The sequence below is a fragment of the Marmota monax genome, unplaced genomic scaffold (genome assembly GCF_021218885.2).
Source record: "Marmota monax isolate L192 unplaced genomic scaffold, Marmota_monax_Labrador192_F-V1.1 WCK01_AAM20220418_F8-fsc00082, whole genome shotgun sequence".
Taxonomy (NCBI): Eukaryota; Metazoa; Chordata; class Mammalia; order Rodentia; family Sciuridae; genus Marmota; species Marmota monax.
In genome coordinates, this window is record NW_026695207.1 from 8,346,758 (window position 1) to 8,362,642 (window position 15,885).

Below are 15,885 nucleotides of genomic sequence, written 5' to 3' on the forward strand. Positions count from 1 at the left end.
GTCTACGGCCATACCACCCTGAACGCGCCCGATCTCGTCTGATCTCGGAAGCTAAGCAGGGTCGGGCCTGGTTAGTACTTGGATGGGAGACCGCCTGGGAATACCGGGTGCTGTAGGCTTTTGCGCCCCCTTCCCTTCCCACACGCACTTTTCTTGCGTGGCCCAGGAAAAGTGTGCGTGACCGCCTCAGGCCGTGACCCCCGGGCCCACGGGGGTAGGGCGCAGGGGCAGCCCTGGGCTCCCGGTGTCCCTTCAGGCCTCCGGCGCCCGGCGCCTGCAGCGAGGCCCACAGGCCTGGCTCTCTCCAGGGACGCTAGGACACTCCAGGCGACCCGGCGGAGCCGAGCCTGGTCCAGGCCTCGGCCATCCCTGTGCACCCTGACCGATCCCCACCCCTCACACTCGCGGATGGGGGGTGGGGGGGCGGACACCTGCTTTTCCCCAGAACACAGGGCCCACCCGCAGGGGCCGCTCCTCCACCCCTTCTTGCCACACCAGCAGAGCCTGGCCACCCAGGTCCTGGGAGTGAGAGAGTCCATCCAGCGTCTCTCCCTGGGTCCTTCTCTTGGCAACTCCTCTGCCGGGTCCCTCCTGTGTCTCTGCCTCCCTTCCCACCGCCTTCCTCCCTGAGGGTCCCCCTGAGTCTGTCTCTTCACCCATCTCTCTCTGTCTCTCTCTGTCTCTCACCAATCCCCCCCCACACACACACACACTGGAAGCAGATGTCTTTCTGTCTATCTCTCTGTTCATCCATCTCTCCTTCACCTTTGTGACTCTACTGGCCTGTGAGGAGGCCTCCTGTCTCCATCTCCCACTCAGTGTGTCTCTGTCCTTGGCTCTTCTGTCTGTCTGTCTCTGTCTCTGTCTCTCTCTCTCTGTCTCTCTCTCTCTCTCTCTCTCACACACACACACACACACACACTCACCCCTCTCTTCCTCCGTCCCACCCCAGCCACCTCACTCTGGTCTGCAAGTCACCGAGGCCATGGTAGCCTGGAGACTGGACAATCACAGGTTCTCTCATCTCCCATCTAACTTCCCGTGGATGTAAGAGTGGATTCAGACATCCCCCTTGAAGTGCCTGCACGTCTTCAGGGTGTGTGCTCAGCAGAGGCTGAGAGAAGGCCGAGGAGGCCACAGGGTCTTAAGAGGCTGCGCTGGGAGCCAAGCAAGAGAGCAGATGTCCAAGGAGGGCAGGTGCTCCGAGAAGAGGAGGAAGCAGCCTTCAGAGCAGGCAAGTGGTTCGGGGCCAGGGGGTTGCCGGGGAGGAGCACGTGCCAAGGGGAGGTGAAGCCCGGGCGGTGGGGACAGGGAGGCAGAGGCCCCTTTGGTCGCGGGGACCCGTCCACCTGGAGACGCCTGGCCGCGACGCAGGGCCCGAGGGCCCGGTGGGCGCGCGCCCCCCGCAACCACTGCTCCCCCCGCAAGGCTTGCGGGTGAGGGGGCTTCCCGTCTGGTGAGGCCGTCCACTGGGCTCTGACGGGGTTTGACTCAGGGCGCTCCTTTCACAGGCGGTCCTTTCCGGGAGCACCGCCCATGGACAAATGGACGGAGGGGTCTGTGCCCTTCCTCAGGGCGGTGCTGTACAGGTGCTGGTCCTTGACGCGTCCAAGCAAGGCGCAGAGCCCTCCGACCTTGGCACTCAGTCCCAAGGGAGTCACTCGGGGGTGGGGTAGAGTGTGGTGGGGTGGGGTGGGGTGGGGGTGGGGGTGCGGGTGCGGGTGGGCCAAGCGCTGCTTTGCAGAGTGGACGGGGAACTGAGGGCGAGGCAGGGGCCCCAGCGGCGCACTTCTGAGCCTGGCCCGGTGACTGACTGACTGACTGACTGGGAGCCAGCGGGCCACAGCCGGCTGGCCACCCGCTGCCCGGTTGTCTGTGGGTCCCTGCGTGTGCTCCTCCCTCCCTGAGCGTGGCTCCACGCGCTAGGCACGCGCAGGTGTTGTGTGTGGCCGGCCCCTCGCCATTGCCCAGTCCCACTGCCTTTCCAGCTGGGGCGCTGGGCCTCTGTCAGGGTCTCTGGCGTGTCCGGCGCGGGGCGGGGATGCCTGCTCGCGTCTTGGCCCCTGGCTCTCTGGGCTCCCGGCTAGGCTAGGCTAGGCTAGGCTAGGGTAGCGCGGCGGCGGCTGGGGATTCTCTGGGGCTTCTCGGCCAGGCGAAGGGCGGGGTGGGGAGGCGGTGCGGGTGCCGGGTGCCGGGGGTCGGGGGTCTTGGGGCTTGGCGAGGAGGGGCAGAAGCCAGGCCCGGGCGGGGCTCCCGGTAGGTGGAGCCAGGTGCCGAGGGGCAGAGGTGGAGGCGGGACTCAGCCCCTCTCGGCCCCGCCCAGCCCACTCCACCCCGACCCGACCCGGCCCGAGGACCCCAGGGGGAGAGCCGGCCAGTCTCCCAGGACCCCCGCGCCGCCGCGGGGACGGAGTCAGGTCGGAGCGAGAAAGCCAGCCTGGAGTTGAGTTGAGTCGGGCTGGGCTGGGCTGTGCTGGGGCGGGGCGGGGCGAGGGAGGCCCCCTGCGAACACCCGCTGTGTTGGCCCCCTCCACCGCTCCCCTGCCCTCCCCTGCCCGCCCCTGCCCCTGGGCTGAACGGTGGAACGCGGCGCAGGCTCTTGAGGCGTTCCGGGGCAGCCTTCGCCGTCTACGGCCATACCACCCTGAACGCGCCCGATCTCGTCTGATCTCGGAAGCTAAGCAGGGTCGGGCCTGGTTAGTACTTGGATGGGAGACCGCCTGGGAATACCGGGTGCTGTAGGCTTTTGCGCCCCCTTCCCTTCCCACACGCACTTTTCTTGCGTGGCCCAGGAAAAGTGTGCGTGACCGCCTCAGGCCGTGACCCCCGGGCCCACGGGGGTAGGGCGCAGGGGCAGCCCTGGGCTCCCGGTGTCCCTTCAGGCCTCCGGCGCCCGGCGCCTGCAGCGAGGCCCACAGGCCTGGCTCTCTCCAGGGACGCTAGGACACTCCAGGCGACCCGGCGGAGCCGAGCCTGGTCCAGGCCTCGGCCATCCCTGTGCACCCTGACCGATCCCCACCCCTCACACTCGCGGATGGGGGGTGGGGGGGCGGACACCTGCTTTTCCCCAGAACACAGGGCCCACCCGCAGGGGCCGCTCCTCCACCCCTTCTTGCCACACCAGCAGAGCCTGGCCACCCAGGTCCTGGGAGTGAGAGAGTCCATCCAGCGTCTCTCCCTGGGTCCTTCTCTTGGCAACTCCTCTGCCGGGTCCCTCCTGTGTCTCTGCCTCCCTTCCCACCGCCTTCCTCCCTGAGGGTCCCCCTGAGTCTGTCTCTTCACCCATCTCTCTCTGTCTCTCTCTGTCTCTCACCAATCCCCCCCCACACACACACACACTGGAAGCAGATGTCTTTCTGTCTATCTCTCTGTTCATCCATCTCTCCTTCACCTTTGTGACTCTACTGGCCTGTGAGGAGGCCTCCTGTCTCCATCTCCCACTCAGTGTGTCTCTGTCCTTGGCTCTTCTGTCTGTCTGTCTCTGTCTCTGTCTCTCTCTCTCTGTCTCTCTCTCTCTCTCTCTCTCTCACACACACACACACACACACACTCACCCCTCTCTTCCTCCGTCCCACCCCAGCCACCTCACTCTGGTCTGCAAGTCACCGAGGCCATGGTAGCCTGGAGACTGGACAATCACAGGTTCTCTCATCTCCCATCTAACTTCCCGTGGATGTAAGAGTGGATTCAGACATCCCCCTTGAAGTGCCTGCACGTCTTCAGGGTGTGTGCTCAGCAGAGGCTGAGAGAAGGCCGAGGAGGCCACAGGGTCTTAAGAGGCTGCGCTGGGAGCCAAGCAAGAGAGCAGATGTCCAAGGAGGGCAGGTGCTCCGAGAAGAGGAGGAAGCAGCCTTCAGAGCAGGCAAGTGGTTCGGGGCCAGGGGGTTGCCGGGGAGGAGCACGTGCCAAGGGGAGGTGAAGCCCGGGCGGTGGGGACAGGGAGGCAGAGGCCCCTTTGGTCGCGGGGACCCGTCCACCTGGAGACGCCTGGCCGCGACGCAGGGCCCGAGGGCCCGGTGGGCGCGCGCCCCCCGCAACCACTGCTCCCCCCGCAAGGCTTGCGGGTGAGGGGGCTTCCCGTCTGGTGAGGCCGTCCACTGGGCTCTGACGGGGTTTGACTCAGGGCGCTCCTTTCACAGGCGGTCCTTTCCGGGAGCACCGCCCATGGACAAATGGACGGAGGGGTCTGTGCCCTTCCTCAGGGCGGTGCTGTACAGGTGCTGGTCCTTGACGCGTCCAAGCAAGGCGCAGAGCCCTCCGACCTTGGCACTCAGTCCCAAGGGAGTCACTCGGGGGTGGGGTAGAGTGTGGTGGGGTGGGGTGGGGTGGGGGTGGGGGTGCGGGTGCGGGTGGGCCAAGCGCTGCTTTGCAGAGTGGACGGGGAACTGAGGGCGAGGCAGGGGCCCCAGCGGCGCACTTCTGAGCCTGGCCCGGTGACTGACTGACTGACTGACTGGGAGCCAGCGGGCCACAGCCGGCTGGCCACCCGCTGCCCGGTTGTCTGTGGGTCCCTGCGTGTGCTCCTCCCTCCCTGAGCGTGGCTCCACGCGCTAGGCACGCGCAGGTGTTGTGTGTGGCCGGCCCCTCGCCATTGCCCAGTCCCACTGCCTTTCCAGCTGGGGCGCTGGGCCTCTGTCAGGGTCTCTGGCGTGTCCGGCGCGGGGCGGGGATGCCTGCTCGCGTCTTGGCCCCTGGCTCTCTGGGCTCCCGGCTAGGCTAGGCTAGGCTAGGCTAGGGTAGCGCGGCGGCGGCTGGGGATTCTCTGGGGCTTCTCGGCCAGGCGAAGGGCGGGGTGGGGAGGCGGTGCGGGTGCCGGGTGCCGGGGGTCGGGGGTCTTGGGGCTTGGCGAGGAGGGGCAGAAGCCAGGCCCGGGCGGGGCTCCCGGTAGGTGGAGCCAGGTGCCGAGGGGCAGAGGTGGAGGCGGGACTCAGCCCCTCTCGGCCCCGCCCAGCCCACTCCACCCCGACCCGACCCGGCCCGAGGACCCCAGGGGGAGAGCCGGCCAGTCTCCCAGGACCCCCGCGCCGCCGCGGGGACGGAGTCAGGTCGGAGCGAGAAAGCCAGCCTGGAGTTGAGTTGAGTCGGGCTGGGCTGGGCTGTGCTGGGGCGGGGCGGGGCGAGGGAGGCCCCCTGCGAACACCCGCTGTGTTGGCCCCCTCCACCGCTCCCCTGCCCTCCCCTGCCCGCCCCTGCCCCTGGGCTGAACGGTGGAACGCGGCGCAGGCTCTTGAGGCGTTCCGGGGCAGCCTTCGCCGTCTACGGCCATACCACCCTGAACGCGCCCGATCTCGTCTGATCTCGGAAGCTAAGCAGGGTCGGGCCTGGTTAGTACTTGGATGGGAGACCGCCTGGGAATACCGGGTGCTGTAGGCTTTTGCGCCCCCTTCCCTTCCCACACGCACTTTTCTTGCGTGGCCCAGGAAAAGTGTGCGTGACCGCCTCAGGCCGTGACCCCCGGGCCCACGGGGGTAGGGCGCAGGGGCAGCCCTGGGCTCCCGGTGTCCCTTCAGGCCTCCGGCGCCCGGCGCCTGCAGCGAGGCCCACAGGCCTGGCTCTCTCCAGGGACGCTAGGACACTCCAGGCGACCCGGCGGAGCCGAGCCTGGTCCAGGCCTCGGCCATCCCTGTGCACCCTGACCGATCCCCACCCCTCACACTCGCGGATGGGGGGTGGGGGGGCGGACACCTGCTTTTCCCCAGAACACAGGGCCCACCCGCAGGGGCCGCTCCTCCACCCCTTCTTGCCACACCAGCAGAGCCTGGCCACCCAGGTCCTGGGAGTGAGAGAGTCCATCCAGCGTCTCTCCCTGGGTCCTTCTCTTGGCAACTCCTCTGCCGGGTCCCTCCTGTGTCTCTGCCTCCCTTCCCACCGCCTTCCTCCCTGAGGGTCCCCCTGAGTCTGTCTCTTCACCCATCTCTCTCTGTCTCTCTCTGTCTCTCACCAATCCCCCCCCACACACACACACACTGGAAGCAGATGTCTTTCTGTCTATCTCTCTGTTCATCCATCTCTCCTTCACCTTTGTGACTCTACTGGCCTGTGAGGAGGCCTCCTGTCTCCATCTCCCACTCAGTGTGTCTCTGTCCTTGGCTCTTCTGTCTGTCTGTCTCTGTCTCTGTCTCTCTCTCTCTGTCTCTCTCTCTCTCTCTCTCTCTCACACACACACACACACACACACTCACCCCTCTCTTCCTCCGTCCCACCCCAGCCACCTCACTCTGGTCTGCAAGTCACCGAGGCCATGGTAGCCTGGAGACTGGACAATCACAGGTTCTCTCATCTCCCATCTAACTTCCCGTGGATGTAAGAGTGGATTCAGACATCCCCCTTGAAGTGCCTGCACGTCTTCAGGGTGTGTGCTCAGCAGAGGCTGAGAGAAGGCCGAGGAGGCCACAGGGTCTTAAGAGGCTGCGCTGGGAGCCAAGCAAGAGAGCAGATGTCCAAGGAGGGCAGGTGCTCCGAGAAGAGGAGGAAGCAGCCTTCAGAGCAGGCAAGTGGTTCGGGGCCAGGGGGTTGCCGGGGAGGAGCACGTGCCAAGGGGAGGTGAAGCCCGGGCGGTGGGGACAGGGAGGCAGAGGCCCCTTTGGTCGCGGGGACCCGTCCACCTGGAGACGCCTGGCCGCGACGCAGGGCCCGAGGGCCCGGTGGGCGCGCGCCCCCCGCAACCACTGCTCCCCCCGCAAGGCTTGCGGGTGAGGGGGCTTCCCGTCTGGTGAGGCCGTCCACTGGGCTCTGACGGGGTTTGACTCAGGGCGCTCCTTTCACAGGCGGTCCTTTCCGGGAGCACCGCCCATGGACAAATGGACGGAGGGGTCTGTGCCCTTCCTCAGGGCGGTGCTGTACAGGTGCTGGTCCTTGACGCGTCCAAGCAAGGCGCAGAGCCCTCCGACCTTGGCACTCAGTCCCAAGGGAGTCACTCGGGGGTGGGGTAGAGTGTGGTGGGGTGGGGTGGGGTGGGGGTGGGGGTGCGGGTGCGGGTGGGCCAAGCGCTGCTTTGCAGAGTGGACGGGGAACTGAGGGCGAGGCAGGGGCCCCAGCGGCGCACTTCTGAGCCTGGCCCGGTGACTGACTGACTGACTGACTGGGAGCCAGCGGGCCACAGCCGGCTGGCCACCCGCTGCCCGGTTGTCTGTGGGTCCCTGCGTGTGCTCCTCCCTCCCTGAGCGTGGCTCCACGCGCTAGGCACGCGCAGGTGTTGTGTGTGGCCGGCCCCTCGCCATTGCCCAGTCCCACTGCCTTTCCAGCTGGGGCGCTGGGCCTCTGTCAGGGTCTCTGGCGTGTCCGGCGCGGGGCGGGGATGCCTGCTCGCGTCTTGGCCCCTGGCTCTCTGGGCTCCCGGCTAGGCTAGGCTAGGCTAGGCTAGGGTAGCGCGGCGGCGGCTGGGGATTCTCTGGGGCTTCTCGGCCAGGCGAAGGGCGGGGTGGGGAGGCGGTGCGGGTGCCGGGTGCCGGGGGTCGGGGGTCTTGGGGCTTGGCGAGGAGGGGCAGAAGCCAGGCCCGGGCGGGGCTCCCGGTAGGTGGAGCCAGGTGCCGAGGGGCAGAGGTGGAGGCGGGACTCAGCCCCTCTCGGCCCCGCCCAGCCCACTCCACCCCGACCCGACCCGGCCCGAGGACCCCAGGGGGAGAGCCGGCCAGTCTCCCAGGACCCCCGCGCCGCCGCGGGGACGGAGTCAGGTCGGAGCGAGAAAGCCAGCCTGGAGTTGAGTTGAGTCGGGCTGGGCTGGGCTGTGCTGGGGCGGGGCGGGGCGAGGGAGGCCCCCTGCGAACACCCGCTGTGTTGGCCCCCTCCACCGCTCCCCTGCCCTCCCCTGCCCGCCCCTGCCCCTGGGCTGAACGGTGGAACGCGGCGCAGGCTCTTGAGGCGTTCCGGGGCAGCCTTCGCCGTCTACGGCCATACCACCCTGAACGCGCCCGATCTCGTCTGATCTCGGAAGCTAAGCAGGGTCGGGCCTGGTTAGTACTTGGATGGGAGACCGCCTGGGAATACCGGGTGCTGTAGGCTTTTGCGCCCCCTTCCCTTCCCACACGCACTTTTCTTGCGTGGCCCAGGAAAAGTGTGCGTGACCGCCTCAGGCCGTGACCCCCGGGCCCACGGGGGTAGGGCGCAGGGGCAGCCCTGGGCTCCCGGTGTCCCTTCAGGCCTCCGGCGCCCGGCGCCTGCAGCGAGGCCCACAGGCCTGGCTCTCTCCAGGGACGCTAGGACACTCCAGGCGACCCGGCGGAGCCGAGCCTGGTCCAGGCCTCGGCCATCCCTGTGCACCCTGACCGATCCCCACCCCTCACACTCGCGGATGGGGGGTGGGGGGGCGGACACCTGCTTTTCCCCAGAACACAGGGCCCACCCGCAGGGGCCGCTCCTCCACCCCTTCTTGCCACACCAGCAGAGCCTGGCCACCCAGGTCCTGGGAGTGAGAGAGTCCATCCAGCGTCTCTCCCTGGGTCCTTCTCTTGGCAACTCCTCTGCCGGGTCCCTCCTGTGTCTCTGCCTCCCTTCCCACCGCCTTCCTCCCTGAGGGTCCCCCTGAGTCTGTCTCTTCACCCATCTCTCTCTGTCTCTCTCTGTCTCTCACCAATCCCCCCCCACACACACACACACTGGAAGCAGATGTCTTTCTGTCTATCTCTCTGTTCATCCATCTCTCCTTCACCTTTGTGACTCTACTGGCCTGTGAGGAGGCCTCCTGTCTCCATCTCCCACTCAGTGTGTCTCTGTCCTTGGCTCTTCTGTCTGTCTGTCTCTGTCTCTGTCTCTCTCTCTCTGTCTCTCTCTCTCTCTCTCTCTCACACACACACACACACACACACACTCACCCCTCTCTTCCTCCGTCCCACCCCAGCCACCTCACTCTGGTCTGCAAGTCACCGAGGCCATGGTAGCCTGGAGACTGGACAATCACAGGTTCTCTCATCTCCCATCTAACTTCCCGTGGATGTAAGAGTGGATTCAGACATCCCCCTTGAAGTGCCTGCACGTCTTCAGGGTGTGTGCTCAGCAGAGGCTGAGAGAAGGCCGAGGAGGCCACAGGGTCTTAAGAGGCTGCGCTGGGAGCCAAGCAAGAGAGCAGATGTCCAAGGAGGGCAGGTGCTCCGAGAAGAGGAGGAAGCAGCCTTCAGAGCAGGCAAGTGGTTCGGGGCCAGGGGGTTGCCGGGGAGGAGCACGTGCCAAGGGGAGGTGAAGCCCGGGCGGTGGGGACAGGGAGGCAGAGGCCCCTTTGGTCGCGGGGACCCGTCCACCTGGAGACGCCTGGCCGCGACGCAGGGCCCGAGGGCCCGGTGGGCGCGCGCCCCCCGCAACCACTGCTCCCCCCGCAAGGCTTGCGGGTGAGGGGGCTTCCCGTCTGGTGAGGCCGTCCACTGGGCTCTGACGGGGTTTGACTCAGGGCGCTCCTTTCACAGGCGGTCCTTTCCGGGAGCACCGCCCATGGACAAATGGACGGAGGGGTCTGTGCCCTTCCTCAGGGCGGTGCTGTACAGGTGCTGGTCCTTGACGCGTCCAAGCAAGGCGCAGAGCCCTCCGACCTTGGCACTCAGTCCCAAGGGAGTCACTCGGGGGTGGGGTAGAGTGTGGTGGGGTGGGGTGGGGTGGGGGTGGGGGTGCGGGTGCGGGTGGGCCAAGCGCTGCTTTGCAGAGTGGACGGGGAACTGAGGGCGAGGCAGGGGCCCCAGCGGCGCACTTCTGAGCCTGGCCCGGTGACTGACTGACTGACTGACTGGGAGCCAGCGGGCCACAGCCGGCTGGCCACCCGCTGCCCGGTTGTCTGTGGGTCCCTGCGTGTGCTCCTCCCTCCCTGAGCGTGGCTCCACGCGCTAGGCACGCGCAGGTGTTGTGTGTGGCCGGCCCCTCGCCATTGCCCAGTCCCACTGCCTTTCCAGCTGGGGCGCTGGGCCTCTGTCAGGGTCTCTGGCGTGTCCGGCGCGGGGCGGGGATGCCTGCTCGCGTCTTGGCCCCTGGCTCTCTGGGCTCCCGGCTAGGCTAGGCTAGGCTAGGCTAGGGTAGCGCGGCGGCGGCTGGGGATTCTCTGGGGCTTCTCGGCCAGGCGAAGGGCGGGGTGGGGAGGCGGTGCGGGTGCCGGGTGCCGGGGGTCGGGGGTCTTGGGGCTTGGCGAGGAGGGGCAGAAGCCAGGCCCGGGCGGGGCTCCCGGTAGGTGGAGCCAGGTGCCGAGGGGCAGAGGTGGAGGCGGGACTCAGCCCCTCTCGGCCCCGCCCAGCCCACTCCACCCCGACCCGACCCGGCCCGAGGACCCCAGGGGGAGAGCCGGCCAGTCTCCCAGGACCCCCGCGCCGCCGCGGGGACGGAGTCAGGTCGGAGCGAGAAAGCCAGCCTGGAGTTGAGTTGAGTCGGGCTGGGCTGGGCTGTGCTGGGGCGGGGCGGGGCGAGGGAGGCCCCCTGCGAACACCCGCTGTGTTGGCCCCCTCCACCGCTCCCCTGCCCTCCCCTGCCCGCCCCTGCCCCTGGGCTGAACGGTGGAACGCGGCGCAGGCTCTTGAGGCGTTCCGGGGCAGCCTTCGCCGTCTACGGCCATACCACCCTGAACGCGCCCGATCTCGTCTGATCTCGGAAGCTAAGCAGGGTCGGGCCTGGTTAGTACTTGGATGGGAGACCGCCTGGGAATACCGGGTGCTGTAGGCTTTTGCGCCCCCTTCCCTTCCCACACGCACTTTTCTTGCGTGGCCCAGGAAAAGTGTGCGTGACCGCCTCAGGCCGTGACCCCCGGGCCCACGGGGGTAGGGCGCAGGGGCAGCCCTGGGCTCCCGGTGTCCCTTCAGGCCTCCGGCGCCCGGCGCCTGCAGCGAGGCCCACAGGCCTGGCTCTCTCCAGGGACGCTAGGACACTCCAGGCGACCCGGCGGAGCCGAGCCTGGTCCAGGCCTCGGCCATCCCTGTGCACCCTGACCGATCCCCACCCCTCACACTCGCGGATGGGGGGTGGGGGGGCGGACACCTGCTTTTCCCCAGAACACAGGGCCCACCCGCAGGGGCCGCTCCTCCACCCCTTCTTGCCACACCAGCAGAGCCTGGCCACCCAGGTCCTGGGAGTGAGAGAGTCCATCCAGCGTCTCTCCCTGGGTCCTTCTCTTGGCAACTCCTCTGCCGGGTCCCTCCTGTGTCTCTGCCTCCCTTCCCACCGCCTTCCTCCCTGAGGGTCCCCCTGAGTCTGTCTCTTCACCCATCTCTCTCTGTCTCTCTCTGTCTCTCACCAATCCCCCCCCACACACACACACACTGGAAGCAGATGTCTTTCTGTCTATCTCTCTGTTCATCCATCTCTCCTTCACCTTTGTGACTCTACTGGCCTGTGAGGAGGCCTCCTGTCTCCATCTCCCACTCAGTGTGTCTCTGTCCTTGGCTCTTCTGTCTGTCTGTCTCTGTCTCTGTCTCTCTCTCTCTGTCTCTCTCTCTCTCTCTCTCTCTCACACACACACACACACACACACTCACCCCTCTCTTCCTCCGTCCCACCCCAGCCACCTCACTCTGGTCTGCAAGTCACCGAGGCCATGGTAGCCTGGAGACTGGACAATCACAGGTTCTCTCATCTCCCATCTAACTTCCCGTGGATGTAAGAGTGGATTCAGACATCCCCCTTGAAGTGCCTGCACGTCTTCAGGGTGTGTGCTCAGCAGAGGCTGAGAGAAGGCCGAGGAGGCCACAGGGTCTTAAGAGGCTGCGCTGGGAGCCAAGCAAGAGAGCAGATGTCCAAGGAGGGCAGGTGCTCCGAGAAGAGGAGGAAGCAGCCTTCAGAGCAGGCAAGTGGTTCGGGGCCAGGGGGTTGCCGGGGAGGAGCACGTGCCAAGGGGAGGTGAAGCCCGGGCGGTGGGGACAGGGAGGCAGAGGCCCCTTTGGTCGCGGGGACCCGTCCACCTGGAGACGCCTGGCCGCGACGCAGGGCCCGAGGGCCCGGTGGGCGCGCGCCCCCCGCAACCACTGCTCCCCCCGCAAGGCTTGCGGGTGAGGGGGCTTCCCGTCTGGTGAGGCCGTCCACTGGGCTCTGACGGGGTTTGACTCAGGGCGCTCCTTTCACAGGCGGTCCTTTCCGGGAGCACCGCCCATGGACAAATGGACGGAGGGGTCTGTGCCCTTCCTCAGGGCGGTGCTGTACAGGTGCTGGTCCTTGACGCGTCCAAGCAAGGCGCAGAGCCCTCCGACCTTGGCACTCAGTCCCAAGGGAGTCACTCGGGGGTGGGGTAGAGTGTGGTGGGGTGGGGTGGGGTGGGGGTGGGGGTGCGGGTGCGGGTGGGCCAAGCGCTGCTTTGCAGAGTGGACGGGGAACTGAGGGCGAGGCAGGGGCCCCAGCGGCGCACTTCTGAGCCTGGCCCGGTGACTGACTGACTGACTGACTGGGAGCCAGCGGGCCACAGCCGGCTGGCCACCCGCTGCCCGGTTGTCTGTGGGTCCCTGCGTGTGCTCCTCCCTCCCTGAGCGTGGCTCCACGCGCTAGGCACGCGCAGGTGTTGTGTGTGGCCGGCCCCTCGCCATTGCCCAGTCCCACTGCCTTTCCAGCTGGGGCGCTGGGCCTCTGTCAGGGTCTCTGGCGTGTCCGGCGCGGGGCGGGGATGCCTGCTCGCGTCTTGGCCCCTGGCTCTCTGGGCTCCCGGCTAGGCTAGGCTAGGCTAGGCTAGGGTAGCGCGGCGGCGGCTGGGGATTCTCTGGGGCTTCTCGGCCAGGCGAAGGGCGGGGTGGGGAGGCGGTGCGGGTGCCGGGTGCCGGGGGTCGGGGGTCTTGGGGCTTGGCGAGGAGGGGCAGAAGCCAGGCCCGGGCGGGGCTCCCGGTAGGTGGAGCCAGGTGCCGAGGGGCAGAGGTGGAGGCGGGACTCAGCCCCTCTCGGCCCCGCCCAGCCCACTCCACCCCGACCCGACCCGGCCCGAGGACCCCAGGGGGAGAGCCGGCCAGTCTCCCAGGACCCCCGCGCCGCCGCGGGGACGGAGTCAGGTCGGAGCGAGAAAGCCAGCCTGGAGTTGAGTTGAGTCGGGCTGGGCTGGGCTGTGCTGGGGCGGGGCGGGGCGAGGGAGGCCCCCTGCGAACACCCGCTGTGTTGGCCCCCTCCACCGCTCCCCTGCCCTCCCCTGCCCGCCCCTGCCCCTGGGCTGAACGGTGGAACGCGGCGCAGGCTCTTGAGGCGTTCCGGGGCAGCCTTCGCCGTCTACGGCCATACCACCCTGAACGCGCCCGATCTCGTCTGATCTCGGAAGCTAAGCAGGGTCGGGCCTGGTTAGTACTTGGATGGGAGACCGCCTGGGAATACCGGGTGCTGTAGGCTTTTGCGCCCCCTTCCCTTCCCACACGCACTTTTCTTGCGTGGCCCAGGAAAAGTGTGCGTGACCGCCTCAGGCCGTGACCCCCGGGCCCACGGGGGTAGGGCGCAGGGGCAGCCCTGGGCTCCCGGTGTCCCTTCAGGCCTCCGGCGCCCGGCGCCTGCAGCGAGGCCCACAGGCCTGGCTCTCTCCAGGGACGCTAGGACACTCCAGGCGACCCGGCGGAGCCGAGCCTGGTCCAGGCCTCGGCCATCCCTGTGCACCCTGACCGATCCCCACCCCTCACACTCGCGGATGGGGGGTGGGGGGGCGGACACCTGCTTTTCCCCAGAACACAGGGCCCACCCGCAGGGGCCGCTCCTCCACCCCTTCTTGCCACACCAGCAGAGCCTGGCCACCCAGGTCCTGGGAGTGAGAGAGTCCATCCAGCGTCTCTCCCTGGGTCCTTCTCTTGGCAACTCCTCTGCCGGGTCCCTCCTGTGTCTCTGCCTCCCTTCCCACCGCCTTCCTCCCTGAGGGTCCCCCTGAGTCTGTCTCTTCACCCATCTCTCTCTGTCTCTCTCTGTCTCTCACCAATCCCCCCCCACACACACACACACTGGAAGCAGATGTCTTTCTGTCTATCTCTCTGTTCATCCATCTCTCCTTCACCTTTGTGACTCTACTGGCCTGTGAGGAGGCCTCCTGTCTCCATCTCCCACTCAGTGTGTCTCTGTCCTTGGCTCTTCTGTCTGTCTGTCTCTGTCTCTGTCTCTCTCTCTCTGTCTCTCTCTCTCTCTCTCTCTCACACACACACACACACACACACACTCACCCCTCTCTTCCTCCGTCCCACCCCAGCCACCTCACTCTGGTCTGCAAGTCACCGAGGCCATGGTAGCCTGGAGACTGGACAATCACAGGTTCTCTCATCTCCCATCTAACTTCCCGTGGATGTAAGAGTGGATTCAGACATCCCCCTTGAAGTGCCTGCACGTCTTCAGGGTGTGTGCTCAGCAGAGGCTGAGAGAAGGCCGAGGAGGCCACAGGGTCTTAAGAGGCTGCGCTGGGAGCCAAGCAAGAGAGCAGATGTCCAAGGAGGGCAGGTGCTCCGAGAAGAGGAGGAAGCAGCCTTCAGAGCAGGCAAGTGGTTCGGGGCCAGGGGGTTGCCGGGGAGGAGCACGTGCCAAGGGGAGGTGAAGCCCGGGCGGTGGGGACAGGGAGGCAGAGGCCCCTTTGGTCGCGGGGACCCGTCCACCTGGAGACGCCTGGCCGCGACGCAGGGCCCGAGGGCCCGGTGGGCGCGCGCCCCCCGCAACCACTGCTCCCCCCGCAAGGCTTGCGGGTGAGGGGGCTTCCCGTCTGGTGAGGCCGTCCACTGGGCTCTGACGGGGTTTGACTCAGGGCGCTCCTTTCACAGGCGGTCCTTTCCGGGAGCACCGCCCATGGACAAATGGACGGAGGGGTCTGTGCCCTTCCTCAGGGCGGTGCTGTACAGGTGCTGGTCCTTGACGCGTCCAAGCAAGGCGCAGAGCCCTCCGACCTTGGCACTCAGTCCCAAGGGAGTCACTCGGGGGTGGGGTAGAGTGTGGTGGGGTGGGGTGGGGTGGGGGTGGGGGTGCGGGTGCGGGTGGGCCAAGCGCTGCTTTGCAGAGTGGACGGGGAACTGAGGGCGAGGCAGGGGCCCCAGCGGCGCACTTCTGAGCCTGGCCCGGTGACTGACTGACTGACTGACTGGGAGCCAGCGGGCCACAGCCGGCTGGCCACCCGCTGCCCGGTTGTCTGTGGGTCCCTGCGTGTGCTCCTCCCTCCCTGAGCGTGGCTCCACGCGCTAGGCACGCGCAGGTGTTGTGTGTGGCCGGCCCCTCGCCATTGCCCAGTCCCACTGCCTTTCCAGCTGGGGCGCTGGGCCTCTGTCAGGGTCTCTGGCGTGTCCGGCGCGGGGCGGGGATGCCTGCTCGCGTCTTGGCCCCTGGCTCTCTGGGCTCCCGGCTAGGCTAGGCTAGGCTAGGCTAGGGTAGCGCGGCGGCGGCTGGGGATTCTCTGGGGCTTCTCGGCCAGGCGAAGGGCGGGGTGGGGAGGCGGTGCGGGTGCCGGGTGCCGGGGGTCGGGGGTCTTGGGGCTTGGCGAGGAGGGGCAGAAGCCAGGCCCGGGCGGGGCTCCCGGTAGGTGGAGCCAGGTGCCGAGGGGCAGAGGTGGAGGCGGGACTCAGCCCCTCTCGGCCCCGCCCAGCCCACTCCACCCCGACCCGACCCGGCCCGAGGACCCCAGGGGGAGAGCCGGCCAGTCTCCCAGGACCCCCGCGCCGCCGCGGGGACGGAGTCAGGTCGGAGCGAGAAAGCCAGCCTGGAGTTGAGTTGAGTCGGGCTGGGCTGGGCTGTGCTGGGGCGGGGCGGGGCGAGGGAGGCCCCCTGCGAACACCCGCTGTGTTGGCCCCCTCCACCGCTCCCCTGCCCTCCCCTGCCCGCCCCTGCCCCTGGGCTGAACGGTGGAACGCGGCGCAGGCTCTTGAGGCGTTCCGGGGCAGCCTTCGCCGTCTACGGCCATACCACCCTGAACGCGCCCGATCTCGTCTGATCTCGGAAGCTAAGCAGGGTCGGGCCTGGTTAGTACTTGGATGGGAGACCGCCTGGGAATACCGGGTGCTGTAGGCT

The 15,885-nt window shown here is 67.6% G+C and overlaps 7 non-coding genes across 7 annotated transcripts; all 7 read left to right on the plus strand.

The window, feature by feature from the left end:
• LOC124083665 (5S ribosomal RNA) lies at positions 1-119 on the plus strand. The gene has a single exon (XR_006848862.1). It is a non-coding gene; the product is annotated as a 5S ribosomal RNA (ribosomal RNA).
• Positions 120-2,626: 2,507 nt separating this feature from the next.
• On the plus strand, positions 2,627-2,745 carry LOC124083677 (5S ribosomal RNA). Its single transcript, XR_006848873.1, has one exon. It is a non-coding gene; the product is annotated as a 5S ribosomal RNA (ribosomal RNA).
• Positions 2,746-5,254: 2,509 nt separating this feature from the next.
• LOC124083679 (5S ribosomal RNA) lies at positions 5,255-5,373 on the plus strand. Its single transcript, XR_006848875.1, has one exon. It is a non-coding gene; the product is annotated as a 5S ribosomal RNA (ribosomal RNA).
• A 2,509-nt stretch (positions 5,374-7,882) lies between these two features.
• LOC124083680 (5S ribosomal RNA) lies at positions 7,883-8,001 on the plus strand. Its single transcript, XR_006848876.1, has one exon. It is a non-coding gene; the product is annotated as a 5S ribosomal RNA (ribosomal RNA).
• A 2,509-nt stretch (positions 8,002-10,510) lies between these two features.
• On the plus strand, positions 10,511-10,629 carry LOC124083681 (5S ribosomal RNA). The gene has a single exon (XR_006848877.1). It is a non-coding gene; the product is annotated as a 5S ribosomal RNA (ribosomal RNA).
• A 2,509-nt stretch (positions 10,630-13,138) lies between these two features.
• On the plus strand, positions 13,139-13,257 carry LOC124083666 (5S ribosomal RNA). Its single transcript, XR_006848863.1, has one exon. It is a non-coding gene; the product is annotated as a 5S ribosomal RNA (ribosomal RNA).
• Positions 13,258-15,766: 2,509 nt separating this feature from the next.
• On the plus strand, positions 15,767-15,885 carry LOC124083667 (5S ribosomal RNA). The gene has a single exon (XR_006848864.1). It is a non-coding gene; the product is annotated as a 5S ribosomal RNA (ribosomal RNA).